The sequence below is a fragment of the Rhinolophus hipposideros genome (genome assembly GCF_964194185.1).
Source record: "Rhinolophus hipposideros genome assembly, chromosome: 2".
In the NCBI taxonomy this organism is placed as follows: Eukaryota; Metazoa; Chordata; class Mammalia; order Chiroptera; family Rhinolophidae; genus Rhinolophus; species Rhinolophus hipposideros.
The window spans coordinates 109,759,649-109,774,632 of record NC_138048.1 but is presented as its reverse complement, the minus strand read 5'-3'; the positions used below and the strand labels follow the sequence as shown (position 1 = coordinate 109,774,632).

Sequence of the window (14,984 nt, the reverse complement as noted above, 5' to 3'; positions counted from 1 at the left end):
TGTCCACCTCCCCATGCGTGCGCCTGGGTGACACAGGCTCCCCTGTGCGACCCACACAGCTCGCCACTCCTGCCTCCAGAGCAGGCCCCCTACCTCTAGCCCCCACGGTCGTCACAGCACCAGCAGACTCCGCTGTCGCCGCCTGCTTACATCCCCTTCCCCGAGCCCACCGGCTGTCCGTGTGGAGGCCAGAGACCATGTCGTCCCTTCCCTGCCGCCTGGGACCCCGCAGAGGCCTAAGTTCCACAGTGAAAGAACCACCCCCGGCCCGACCTCAAGCGGCTCTGGGCCTTATTCTCGGCTCTGGGCCTTATTCTCGTAGAATGGGGCCCCGGAACCTCCCCTCATCACGTGAAGAAGTGATGGAGAGGCCACATTAAATGCTCTCGCCCAGGTTCGAAGGTCATCTGTGGCCGGAACACCAGGCAAGCCCGCAGGCCGCTAGGGGAGTGCCTGGGCAGCAGGCTGGGTTCGTGGGGGGGTCGGCACAGGGACCGGCACAAGAGGGCGCCGCTGCGCCGGCACAGTCCCCCCCCCCAGCAGGGAACTCACGCCAAGGACGCAGAGGGTATTTCCCGCTCCTGCAGGCGCGTCTATTTTTCAGACCTCAGTCTGAAAGTATCTGGATTCATTATTTTATGTTTAGTCTCACAACCAGACATAAAACAGCTAGAAGAAAATTCCCCCCGTCTCTAAGAACAGATGTTTATGATTTGTATGCACAGTGTACAGGTGATTGAACGTGGATGTATTGTCATACGTTTGTGGGTAATTGTGCACTTAAAGCCACAACAATAAGAACCGGGGATCCAACCACTTTTTAGAAATTGTTCAACCTTCATTTTGTTTAAACCAAGTTATACTCAGACTAGTTTTCATTTTGCGCATGGAAAACAACCCAAGGTCACCAGGTCCCCGTTGCTCCAAGTCTACCAGCTTCCCCGCCGTGGCCACCAGCAGGCGGCTGTGTGTCCCCTCCACCCTCACACCTGCCGCCACAGGGGTCTGGAGAAGAGGGGCAGGGGGGTATGGTGACCCCTCCTGGGTCCTGCTCAAATGCCAACCCCTCAGAGGCCACCACTCCTGCTGCCCTCCCTTATAGCCGACACCGCCGGTGGTGACAGTACGGCTGTTCTCTGCCCCGCCAGCTGCCAGCTCCACAGGCAGGTGCCATGGACGAGGCAGGTGCCTTGTCCACCTTGCCCACCTTGCTCAGCACACACGCTGGAGGCAGCACGGACCTTTCCTGAATGCTGCTACAGGCCAAAGCTCTGAGCCACTCTGGCGGCCGCACCTCCATCTACCTGCAGCACCCCACATCACCGTCCTCGAGTGCTCCCCGAGTCTCAGCCTGGGCGGAGCCCCGACCCTGGAGAGGACTGGTAAGGACCCGCGCGTTGGAAGACAGGTGTCCCAATGGACACAGAACCTGCCAGGACCGTGAAACCCGTGCTGTGGCCCCAACCTCACCACCCACACACAGCAAATAAGAGGAGGCGCGAGCTGGGGCTTGGGGGCGTGGTGCCGACCTCCTCAGAAACAGCCCTCACAGAGCCGTCCTCTCAGCAGCCCTGCCTCCACGCGGGGCAGCAGGGCAGCGGTGAGTGTTCCCCTCCTTCCCAAGGCCGGGGGCCTGCTCCTAACCCACCTCTGGCTCCAGCCTGGGCCAGGGGCAGCCACAGGGTGAACAGTGGTGAGGTGGGGGCATGTGACCTGCTATGACTACAGGTGTCCCCATCGCGACCCCTCCCACCTAGCATCACCGCAGCTGGCGGCCTCTAGCGGTGGTGACCTGGGCAGGAGGCGTGCGCAGTCAGGTCTTAGCACCCAGCTGCACCCCGCCCCCTTCGTCCCCTAGGACCCCCTGGAGCGAGGGCGGCCAGGCTTCCATCCAGCCTCTCCCGCAGGCAGACCAGCCGACAGCACCCTCTTGGGGGTGGGGATGTCACCTGAGGCCTTCGACTCACGTCCCTGCTCTGCCATCTGTGCCTTCCTTCACCTGATCTTCCCGCAGACGCGTGTTCTCCACATGCCCGTTCTCTTGTCAAATCTGTCTCAAGGTCTGAAATGAGAAGCAGGCTCAGCGGTTCCAGAAAGTGTCCCGGTCTCTGCCCGCGCCATAGACGTCACCTTGATTTTAGGATGAAGTCAGCTTGTCTTGTCCAGTCTTTTTGCCTCACTGGGTGCCTTTCTCTTGGTCGTTCCATCTGGCCCTTCCGCTTTTGTCACTGAGCTCCCAGGATCACTGGCTGTTTTCTTAGTCTGTTTAGGGTGAAATGCTCCCCAAGTGCCCAGTCACTCTGCAGGCTCTCGCTGAGCCTGGGGGCCAGGGAGGCACAGAGGACGGGCCCTCCGCCGTCTGGGTTCACATGCAGCATGGCCGAGGACTCTGGGTCTGCAAACTGCCCCCCATGCAGTCCTCCGGGGCCGTAGGGACCAGCAGACAAGGCCCGCACGCAGCCAGCGAACCCCAGCCCTGGGAATGGATGGTGGCAAATCCTTAAGTCTCTGCGGCCACAGACAGTGTCTGCCATACATTGTTTATCTGGCTTACAGCTGCTCCTTAGATGCAAAGGCATTCTTACTGTTTCCCCGAAAATAAGACCGAGCCGGACCATCAGCTCTCATGTGCCTCATCACGCCACCCCCCGTGTCCACACCTGTACAATGTCTCCTTGACGAAGGGCGGAGCTGGGAATATAATGAGTACACCCATAGAAGGCCAAGGCGAAAGGATTTTTGCAGATGAAATGAGGTCCCTAATTAAAAGGGAGACTGTCCTGGGTGGGCCTGACCTAATCGGCTGAGCCTGTTAGTAGGGAGACGTCAGAGCCATGAGGCGGGGCGACACTGTCCCGTAGGCCTCGAGGAAGCCAACCACCAGGCTGTGGGGCGTCAGCTGGCAGGGAGCGAGGGGCGGCCTTCGGGGTGAACGGCCTCAGAGAGGGAACTCTGCCCATAGCCAGTGAGCTGGGCAGGCGGCTGGAGCCTCAGAAGACCCTGCAGCCAGGTGAGACCTCTCGCGGGGACCCAGCCAAGCTGTGCCCTGAGCCCTGCAGACGGAGGAGGGCTAAGTCTGTGGTGAGCTGCCAGGCAGCGACAGAACACCAACCCCAGACCCCTTCACTACTGACACCTGGAGGGAGAGAACTGGGGTTCACACTGGCGAATGCAGCTGACACCCCCCAACAGCTCTCCGAAGGCGCCAGGGATGAGTCACGACCGCCCAGACAGTGAACCCAGAAGTGGCGACCTGGTACACGGGCCAGGCCCACCCCAGGCGGGATCTGGGGAGACGGGGCGGGGGGGCGGCGATAGGAGGCACTCTGCTTCTCCAACGCTTCATGTCCTCCGGGGGCTCGGGGAGGCCTCGCCCCCTCTTACCTGTGTGCAGCTCCCTTTCCACTGACTGCGTGCGCTCTTATAGTTGAGACGAAGGGTGGTTTAAGTGGGGTGTCTTCCCACTGAGCCCCTGGCGCCCAGGAACACCCCATGTGCTGAGTCACTCCACTGTCCAGTCACAACTCAGGGCACCGTAAGGTCCAACGACAACCTGCCTCCTGCACATGCACAGACCTGGTCGCGATGGTCGGCAAACAGACCTACGTCTGGGGTGTCCTCTCTGAAAAGGAGTGTCCTCCCCCAGGAAGGAGGAAGGGCTTGTGCCATCTGCGGCTACCACACACCCCCAGGAGGCAGGCTGGCCCCTCCTGTGCCCACAGGGTAGGACGTGAAGTTCCTCAGGGGCCATCAGGGCGGCCAGCTCCTGACCTCACGTGACAGACGCTGCGTACTGATGCCTCTTGTTGAACGGCAGCCCATGAGTCGGGCCAGCTGACACAAAGACACCTTCTCGGTGACAAGGAAATGCTAGAAAAACACACCGAGAGTCACTGCTCATTCTTAGCCAATTTTATTTTTCTTCAGAACCCTCGGGAATGATTATAAACTAAAGCGTCATCTGTGCTTAACAGGTTATTTTAGCCAGTAAGAAACTTTAAGGAAAACTCCTGCAAAGTATTTGCTACATGTAAGGCTTCAGAACGGCGCTCTGTGACAGGGCCCTTCGCTCACCAGCCCCCCTGCCCAGTGTGACAAGGACACCGGGGCTCCCTCCCACTGCTGCTGCAGCCTGGAGCGGGCATGACAGTGCACGACATGCAGGAGGGCGCCCTGCCACCCCCAGTTGTCCCCAACAGCCCCTCCGAATGCCAACTGCTTGGGACACCATGCTGCGTCTGGCTGCCAGCGACACCTCTGAGCCCAGGCTCTAGATACCCCCAGTGCCCGGCCTGCCCAGCAGGTGACCGTGGGAGGAAGTGGTCTGCATAGCACAGTGCAGGGCAGCCCGCACTCGGTGGGTAGGGGGCACTGCGTGGGACAAAAAGGTGCCCTGCCCTGAAGGACCAACCTGCAGGTCAAAGCCCAGACCTACCCTGTCTCCCAGGTAACACGACGTATCTCTCCATGCTTTGAACACACACCCCATGTCCAGACTGGGAGGGCTGTGCCTGCCTCTTGCGGAATGAATCCCCGCGCCGCACTCAGGGCAGACAAGGCCGTGTGGGCTGTGCAGCAGGCGTGGGTCGGCGCTCGGCCCCGCTCCGTCCGCCTTCGCACGTGACAGTGGCTCTGCGAGCAGCACTGCGCGAGACTTACATGTTGGCATACGTCTCTTTTATTATATTTGGCATGATCGCACTTTAAAAGATTATATGGTTTTAAATCTATAAAGTAGTATCTTCTATGAATTTCATTTCAGAATAAACGGGGGTAAGTATTTGCTATGAAAAGAATGTTGGGGTGTGGTGGCAGTGAGATAGAAAAGCCGTGACATTTCCACTGTGTCGAGGTTTCCTCGGGCCCCGCCCAGAGGTGCGCGCTGGCTCCGCCGCAGGCCAGCCCGGCCAGGCCCAGGACACCCTGTGACCTGAGCGGTACAGGCACTGCTTCTGTCCTTTTAGGGAACAAGTAAGGCAGAAGCAGCCACGGAGCCTGACACCGGCGCGAAGCCCAGACCCTCGGTGCTGCTGCCGGACAGGGAACGGGGGCGAGGTGGGGGCGAGAGGGGGAGGCCCCGAGGGCATGCGAGCTTCAACTCATAAAGACTTTTTTAGCCAAAAACATTCATGTTTATTTTTCTCTTTTTCAAGCCACTCTGAAAAGGGAAAAGAATAATACATCAGGCTCTCTGCTGCCAAAATTAGCTCTCACTTTATGAAAACAGAAACACAAAATTTGGACTGTGCAGTTAGTTATCTATCTGTCAGCCGAGAGTCGGGAGGAGACGCTGCTGTAGTTGTAACTTCAGCCCTCGCGTCCTGCTTTGTCAGCACCTGGGGGGTCTCTCCTTTTGGCCTCATTACTTCTCCTGTGGCTTTAAGGACAATTTATTTCTGCAAAAGATGACCAACACCTCGTTTCTGCAACACACGCTTGCCCTGTGTCAAAACACTGGCTCTTGCACACAAGCAGCATGCTTAATGCAGCTGTTTACGTCTGTGGCCCGTCACACGTGGCCGGCCACACTCACACCTCACTCCGCACTGAGCCCGTGTGTCCCTCAGACCCGACCAGCGCCGAGCTTCTCACTACCTTTCCATAAAGTCGCGGGCAAGCTGACTTCGTGTCACTAACTGAGCTGAAAGAAGAGCTGACGCTGAAGATGAAACCCCAGCCTCCGGCAAAAGCCGTGGGAAGTGACCTGCCATCGCCCTCCTACCCCTGGGTACCGAGGAAAAAAGGATCAGGTGACAATCGAACAAAACCTCTTTTAAAGGTCTCCCTGCAAACCAGTTAGTGACCTTCCATTCCTGACATTTACACACTCAGAAATGACCAGCGGGGCCTCTCCGGGCCCCAACTCAAAACCCAGTGGTCAGATGTGGGCACATCTTGACTCCCCAAAATGCCCCACCCCCGCAGGCTGGAGCCCGCTCCTCCGTCCTTGGCCACGCCCGTGGGTGCCCGCCACGTGCAGGCACGTGTCAGCGCCCTCAGAATGAAGGAACGAATGCATGCGGGGACCGCCGTCCTTTAGGCGGCCAGCAGCCCGCCGGCCACCTCCTGATGCTTCCGCCTCCCGGGACTGTCCTTGAGGGCTTAAGACCTGGCTTCCTTCACTTAATCTCTCCACAGACCACACGTTAACCAGACACCCCAGGGGCTTCACCGGGATGTCAGGGTTTGTCTCGACTCCTCTCACAAGCAGGTGCTGACTCATGTAAGTCACCAAAAGTAAGTACCAAACAAACTGTCCTTTAATCACCTCCAAGGACAAGGCTGGCAGGGGGCCCTGGTGCTTGCCGGGTGCCCACAGAGCCGCCGGAGGGCCCGGGGCACCCAGCACACAGGCTGGGAGCACAGGCATGGTTTAAAAGACACGCTCAGTTCACAGCAAGCAGAAGTCATTTCTTATCAGCCAAATGAAAAATGGCAGGTTCGCCCTCTTACTCTGAAGCCTGTTCAGTGTCTGTGTCCTCCAGGCCCGGGGCCAGGCGTCTGGTGACGCAGGACGGAGCAGACGGTGCGCACGGCCCTGGTCAGCGGTCCCCAGCTCTCGGCGTCCCCTTGACAGACTTCACTCTGTGTAATAAAAAGATTCAGTTACTTTCCATTATGTAAGTCAGTGTGAGAAGCTTCTTCACTCCTCACATGCAAACTACAATAATACGTACTCAGTTAAACCCCCTGCCTAAGTATGTTTCAATGACTTTTTCTGTATTGTTACGGATTTTAAAGCTGATACGCAGTACCGAGCATGCCTCACCCAGCTGCCAGGACAACCGGCGCCCGTGTAACACCCACAATGCACCTTGCTCCCGGCACACTGGTGCAGACAGGCACCCCCCAGGCCAGGGGGGCCCTCACCTTCTGTACAGTGGGCATGGGCTGGCAGCAGTAGGTGGTGACACGTCTGCATGTCACTGCCTCTCAACGAGCAAATCACTACAGAGAAAGTTTCCACACGCTAAGACACTTTCAAACCCAAGTATGCAACATTCCCATTTAGTTTTAGCAAAACAAAGCGCCATCCAAAGGAAGGAAGCCCTCCTGCAGAGCTGCGAGCTAAGGCCAGGGGAGGCAGAGCAGGTCCCTGAGGGGGCTCAGGGGACACAGCTGGCAGTGCAGACAACGTGCATCTGAGCGTGGGACCCGACTGCACAGTCGTCACCAAACATGTCACAGCTGCAGGTCCCAGGGGGAGAAACTGCTGGTTTCCGAGCCCCTTCCATGTCTCCCAGCTGTGACTGCACCATGTGCCAGGGCTCTGCCAGGGCCGTCTCCAAGTGCCGGAACCAAGGCGTCACTACACGATTAACCATGTGACAATTGCCAAGCCAGGCCCCTGACATAGAAAGGGAGAGTTAAGGCAGCACAGGTGCATATGGTCACAAGGCTGAGGACAGCAGGACAGGCAGCAGGAGACTTTATCTTTCTTGCAAAAGAGAATTAGCGAGAAACTGAGGACAGAGCTGCACAGGGGCTGTGGTTTGGGGCAAGGAAGCAAGTCAGTGACCGGCTGAGAGTTCTGGTCGTGCCCTCCTCAACGTGCCTGGGCTGGCACGTGAAATGGGCAGGAACGGTGGCAACGTAAAAGTCTGGGGGGCAAAGGGGCAACAGAGGTAGGATGGGACGAACAGAGCCGCACGGTGGGTGCTCTGGAGGCCCAGCTGCAGGCCGGGACCCCACCTCTCTGGAGCCTTCTCCTGCAGACTGCGCCTGGCCCAGCACGTCCCCCCTGAAAACAGCGTGACCCCAGCTCAGTCAAGCTGAAGGGTCTTCTACAACAGGTGCAACTGTGACTGTCCCCCAACACAAGGACACCCAAGTGCCAGCTGAAGGAGGGGCCATGTGAGATGTAACACGCGCGTCCTAACAGCAAGTTCTGGACAGAGCTGGTTGTATTCAAATCAACGTACCACTCGGCTCCGGATGGCCCACCTGCCAGTAATACTCGTCCTACGATTAAACAAAGCAACTGTGTTTCCTTTTCAAGGGACCTTTGTCATTATAACTTAATTAGGCTGGAAATCAGGGCTTCGCTCTGCCACAGAACAAGGACTCTGTCTGCCCTGTAGATGCACAAAACCATGGTGTGTGTACTGTTACACAGAGACGTCCAAGGGCAGGTTCTCTGAGGTTTGGAGACACCAGTTATCTCAACACACAAACAAACACGGGATGCCTGCAGGCGAGTGAAGAACAGGCGCACGGCAGCTGGGGAGCTAAGTCAGGAACCTTCTCCCTGATTTCTGACAGGGCTTCCTAGGATGAAGGCAGCGTGCAGAGTGGCGGGGTGTAAGCGGGGCCGGGCTCACAGAGCCCGGGGTGCAGCAGGGGTAGAGACAGAGACGCCCCTTTGTTGACAGGGAGGGTGCACAGCCTCTCGGGAGACGGTCCCATGTGCAGACTGCGTGTAAGAAAGAACAATCCCGTCTGTTTTCAGAAAGACAGCTAGGACAAGTCTGTGGGCAGCGGTAGGATGGGTGCAACCAGAGGCTGGGAGGACAGCGGGGACAGAGGGACGGCAGAGACATCTCGCAGGCAGGAGGGGGGACCCGGCGTCGAGCAGGCCCATGGGAGCAGCGCAGCGACTCGAGGCTCCATCAAAGGCCCGATGGATTCCATAGCAATGTGAGGACATCAAGGGGAAGCTGGGAGGAGGACGGCGTCCTGACGGCAAACCCTCCCCAGCACGTCCGCTGTGGCTGCTGCTGCACCTGGGACACTGAGAGCCTGGTGACCTGAGGGGACAGCAGGGGAGTCAGCAGAGGACAGCGGGAGCTGACGATGCGCATTCCAGGCCCAACAGAAACGTCTTCGCAATGACAACAATGAAGATGATTTCAGACAAGTAACAGCAAGAGGCTCTGCCAGCAGCAGACCCTCACTAGAAGAAATCTTGAAGGTCACACGTCAGGAGGAGGAAAGTGATCTTGGTGAGAGAATCCAAACAAAAAAAGAATGAAGTGTAAAGCAAGTGGCACGTGGGAACACCAGCTGTCTGTATAAAAACACAAATCTCACACAACAGCTCTGAGAAGGGAGGAAAGGGGACACTTCCCAACTCTTATGAGACCAGGATGACCTTGGGGGTAAACCCATCCAGGATGTCACAGGAATGAACAATTAGCGGCCATCTTCTCTTGTGAACACACGCCAAGGCTTCAATCCAGTGACATAAAAGAGAGCACCTCACAGCCGAGCTAAATATGGGCAGGAGTGCACAGTTGGCTGAATATCCAACGTGGAAATAAATCCATGTGTCGTATCAACAGTGACATTTCTATTCAGGAATGCTTTAACTTAGACTCCTCAATAATTCAAGTTGGCATTTTCCTACATTTCCATTAGTGCAATAAATCTGACACTCTCCTAAAATATGCTCAACCTTTGGGAAATAACTGAAAACAGAGGGGAACCAACAAAGCTGATAAAATGCAAACAAATGTTTTTGCCAATCGTGACAATAAAGAGCAAGCACATAAAAGCCCTTACACCTTCCTCCCCTTGGGCTTAGAGATGCAGCAACACCATGGGGACGGCTAGGGATGGTGTCCTCAGAAGATGCTAGTCCGTCCATCGTGAAGTTACGAGTAGAGACAAAGGATAAGGCAGGAGGGGACACCTGGCCTTTGCAGCGAAAGGAGAAGGAATGAGCTGCTTCACACCTACTTCACACCTGCATTCATCCAAAGGGTCATCAATCCACAAAAGCAGTAAAATGGCACACAAAGTGCTGCTGATGAGCCCAGGAGCACCTCGGTAGTGAAAACATGCTCAGCTTTCATCAGGTGCTCCAAAGAGCCTCCGGCCTGCACGCTGGTTTGGGCAGAGGAGTGCACAGTCAGCCCTGCCAGGACCTGGGAACTAAGCCCAAACCCAGTACTCTCTCTGGCGCCTACCCAGCAAAATTTCAGTCTTCGTCTTTCAATACTACTACAGCTGGTCAATGGTAACCTAGAAAGTGAATTATTAAGGGGCACTAAAATTTGGAATTCATAACCTAAACTTGGGGTGTCACTCGTGGTGACAGAGATCCGATTCAATCCTTAGAAGTGTGGCTCCCAGGCTCAGCGGCCACCAGCTCCACAGGACGCTGAGTTTCCACGCGCGCCCAGCTTCCAGCCAGTTCCTCGTGATTTCAATTTGTCACCATTCTTGTTTGTATTGTTATGTTAGTTTTGTTTCATCATTTCAGTTTGACATGGGATGTTTGCATATAGATAGTGATGAAAATTTCATCCGTTTTTTTTTAACGATAATTTTTGAATAACTAAACTTCACAGTATCATAAAATCATCTCCAACCTTATTGCAAAACAGATGCATGGAAGCCCCCCCCCCCAAATTAAATGAGGTAGTGGCATTTCATTTATTGGCGACATGCTGACTCAGTACGTGAAGCTTAACCACCTTGCAACGCACTATCACGGTAAGTGTGACACAGTGACCCAGCGCTTCCCAAGTTCGTGGAGCGCCTGTACTAACATAACATGACATGTACAAGTGCTCATACAGAAATGATTTTATGCATGCTGCTGACAGATTTATGCTACTGGCTCACTTAATTTCTTCCCAACTCTTTGATAATGAGCAATTTTTCCACCAAAAAGAAAGCACTGCCACGGTTAAGGACGTTCAAGGCACAGGCTTTTGTCACTAAGAGTGATCTAAAGGCTTCTGATTGCAAACGGTGATAAAGTACATAGCTTCTTTCCTTTCTTCCCAAGACCCCATCAAAGTGGCAGGAAACGTACTTTTTGACAGTAAATGAATCACAACAGTGTGGAAAAATTACAGAGGGGTCTCAGCAGCAGACAGGGACCCTTGCGTAAGTGGTTAAGGGACAAAGCAGATGAACGCGGATTGACCTGAAGAGGAGAGGAAATGGCAGTGTAGGACGGAGGGGATCCCGAGAATAAGGGGCCTACGCTCAAACCTAAGAATGACTCTGCAAAGACAGTCTGAGGCTTTCCGAGTGGGGGTTGGGGGAGCGCAAGCATGGTTACTGGGATCTGGAAGAGACGCAGATTGGGCGAAAGGTAATTCTACATCAGATCACCAGCCATGGAGGGAGAGAAGGGGAGCAGAAGAGTTACTTGGAAAAGAACAAGGATCAAGCTGCCATCTGACTTCTCATGAGCAACGCTAGACTCTGGAAAATAGTAGCAAATGCTTTCTGAATTTGAAGGAAAAATCACGTGACCCTAGAACTCTAGACCCAGCCAAATTGTCAATCAAGTATGGGGACAAAATAACTCATGTGGGAACACTGCATGAAGAGCCCCAAAATCTCTGAGCCATGTGTCCCATGGAGAAGTGGGTTAAGGAGGCAAAACAAAAATGGAGCCCACGAAACAGACCTGGTGGGGCAGGACCCACTGGCAGCCAGAGAACCGGAGGCGGCACTGAACCCTGAAAAGCTGCAAGGCGCCTGTAGAACACCCTTCTTTCCTGGGCAAGGGTTTCGTGGCACAGAGTTATACTTTCTTCCTTCTCCAGTCACACTACTTGGTTCTGCAGTGAAATATATTTATATTATCATAACACTATAGATACTGCTTCCCTTGTCTTAACATTTTTAGACTGAAGCTGTAGAAAAAGCACAGAAAGCCCAATGACAGATGAGAAACAGCCTACACATGTTTTTTGTTTTTTTTATTTATTTATTTTTTTTTTATTTTTTTTATTAATTAATTTATTTATTAGTTTCAGGTGTACAAAACAAGGTAATACTTAGACGTTCATCATTTATATCCCTCATACTGTGAACCCCCCTCCCCCCATCCACTATCCCTCCGACCTCACACTGAACCATCACATTATATATATAAAATTATAGTTGGCATTCATTAATGTTTAGCTTCTGATGTACAATGCCATGATCAGGTATCCACAGTATCCCTGAGGTGGTCTCCCAAATAGGACGCATGTCCATCGGATACCCAACAAAATCTTTACAACATTATAGAATACCTTCCCCAAATTAATTTTCAAAAGAAAAACCCTGAGGCCATCTTGTGGTTACCAGCTGCTTCCAAATCCCTTCACCTTTCCCCTTATCCCCAACCCCCTCCCACACACCCATCTAACCACTCTCGGTTTTTTCTCTGCGTCCCCAAAACTGACTCTGATTAGTTCATTCACATAGTCTTTTCTTTAGATTCCACATATAAGTGAGATCATATGGTACTTGTCTTTCTCTTTCTGACTTATTTCGCTTAACAAAATGTTCTCTAGATCCATCCATGTTGCTGCAAATGATAAGATTTCTTTCTTCTTTATGGCTGCGTAATACTCCATTGTATAAATGTACCACAGCTTCTTAATCCAGTCATCTACCGATGGGCATTTTGGTTGTTTCCATATCTTGGCTATTGTGTAAAGTGCTGCAATAAACATAGGAGTGCATACAGATTTTTGAATTGGAGTTTTGGATTTCTCCGGGTAGATGCCTAGGAGTGGAATTACTGGATCATAGGGTAGTTCCATTTTCAGATTCCTGAGATACCTCCATACTGTTTTCCATAGTGGCTGCACTAATCTGCAGTCCCACCAACAGTGCACTAGCGTTCCCTTTTCTCCACATCCGCGCCAGCATTTGTTGTTTGTTGATTTATTGATAATAGCCATTTTGACTGGAGTGAGGTGGTATCTCATTGTGGTTTTTATTTGCATTTCTCTGATGGTTAGTGAGGTTGAGCATTTCTTCATATGTCTTCTTGCCTTCTGTATGTCCTTTTTAGAGAAATGTCTCCCCAAGTCCTCTGCCCATTTTTTAATTGGGTTGTTTGTTTTTTTGGAGTTGAGTTGAGTAAGTTTTTTATAGATTTGTGATATTAATCCCTTATCAGATATATCATTGGCAAATATCTTTTCCCATACAGTAGGATCCCTTTTTGTTTTATTGATGGTTTCCTTTGCTGTGAAGAAACTTTTTAGTTTGATGTAATCCCACATGTTTATATTTTCTCTTACTTCGCTCGCGCGAGGGGATATATCAGTGAAAATCTTACTCCGGGTAATGTCCATGAAGTTTCTTCCTATATTTTCTTCTAGATATTTTATGGTTTCAGATCTTACATTTAAGTCTTTAAGCCATTTTGAATGTGTTTTTGTATATGGTGTAAGGAGGTGGTCCAGCTTCATTTTCTTGCATGTGTCTGTCCAGGTTTCCCAACACCACTTATTGAACAGACTGTCTTTACCCCATCGTACATTCTTGCTTCCATTGTCGTAGATTAGATGGGCATATAGGCATGGATTTACGTCTGGACTCTCTATTCTGTTCCATTGGTCTATGTATCTATTTTTATGCCAGTACCATGTTGTTTTGATTACTGTAGCCTTATAGTATAGTTTGAAATCAGGTATCATTATACCTCCCACTTTGTTCTTATTTCTCAAGATTGCTGAGGCTATCCGGGGTCTTTTATGGTCCCATATAAATTTTAGGATTATATGTTCTATTTCTGAGCCTACACATGTTTTAAACCTCATGAGAACAAACCTCAGGCTATAACTCATAAAAACTGACAGCTGGAGAGGCAGCATGTACGTGCCCACGTGACCTAACAGACGCACGACGTACAGTTATGGTGACACAGACCACGGGGAGAGGACACAAACCGTGAACTGTTTACCTCTGGCAGGAGGCAGGAGAGGGGGCCTCTGCCCTGACGCACACCCGCTGATGGGCCACACGGCTCTGCTATTCCTCCCGGCGGTCACTTTAAAGGCGCCCTCGCCCAGTGGGGACGTGTGTGAGTATCTGCAGAGTAGGCACAGGACATACTAAGACGCACTCATCACAGCAAGCGCGGTACTTACGTGCATTACGTTAGTTGGATAAAGTCAGAATTCTTTGAAAAACTACTTTTTACTGTAAAAGAGAAACGATAAAATGCATCAGCCACATGAAGAGGGAGGTGCCACGTGTACTAAGAAGTCCACACAGGGTACATCACAGGGTGACGAGAAAGAGACCCGGATATAACACAAGATTCCCAGGTATGTGTCAGAAATCCCTGTGTAGGACAGAGTTCCAGGTATGTCACAGAAAGCCCATCTATAGCACAGAAACCCCACTTACATCACAGAACCCCCACTTATATCGCAGAACCCCCACTTATATCGCAGAAACCCCATTTATAGCACAGAACCCCCACTTATATCGCAGAACCCCCACTTATATCACAGAAACCCCATTTATAGCACAGAACCCCCACTTATATCGCAGAACCCCCACTTATATCGCAGAACCCCCACTTATATCGCAGAACCCCCACTTATATCGCAGAACCCCCACTTATATCGCAGAACCCCCACTTATTCCAGAACCCCCACTTATATCGCAGAACCCCCACTTATATCGCAGAACCCCCACTTATATCGCAGAACCCCCACTTATTCCAGAAACCCCATGCATGTCATAGGAAGCCTTTGAATATCACACGAGACCCTTATATATCATAGGCACCCCACGCACGTCATAGGAACCACGCATATCACATGCACTATTTAGTATGCACCTGCCCATGGTTTTCCTACACACACAACACTTTCACACGCCCATAAAGCTGGCCTAGAAAGTGAACACAGACGTCAGAAGAATGAACCAGAGGGCAGCAGGGAGCTGTCCCTCGGAGAGGAGCGCCTGGCAGTGGCACTCTGCAGAGCCAGGTCACTTTCATTCACCCCAGAAGAAGTCCAACAAATGCCACAGAGCTGTCTGCTGCTCCTGGGCACCAGTGTGGGCAGGAGACGTTGTCCACAAGACCTTGACGAAGGTGTTATTAAACAGTGAAAATCGAGACATCAGCCCTTTCTCCACGTGCAGCTGCCGTGTGTTCACGGTCCCACGTGTTCTTCCAGCGGCCTGAAGAGGCCCACAGAAATGCACGGGGAGCCCTGCGGGGGGGGGGGGAAGGCCGGAGGCGCCCAGCGCCCCGCGGCTGCTGCTGGCCACGCAGTGCCTCC

General features: G+C 52.7%; 1 protein-coding gene across 7 annotated transcripts in view; it reads right to left on the bottom strand.

Annotated features, from left to right (window-relative positions):
• The window catches only part of ADARB1 (adenosine deaminase RNA specific B1), a 115,438-nt gene that overhangs the window by 61,784 nt on the left and 38,670 nt on the right, over positions 1 to 14,984 (bottom strand). For 5 of the 7 annotated variants that reach the window (XM_081063505.1, XM_081063502.1, XM_081063508.1 and 2 more), the window contains exon 2: positions 6,454 to 6,585. The gene's annotated coding sequence lies outside the window, so the exon portion shown is untranslated. Of the gene's footprint in view, positions 1 to 6,453; positions 6,586 to 13,648; positions 13,777 to 14,984 lie in introns of all 7 variants that reach the window. The other 2 variants (XM_081063507.1, XM_081063503.1) reach the window with 1 other exon arrangement.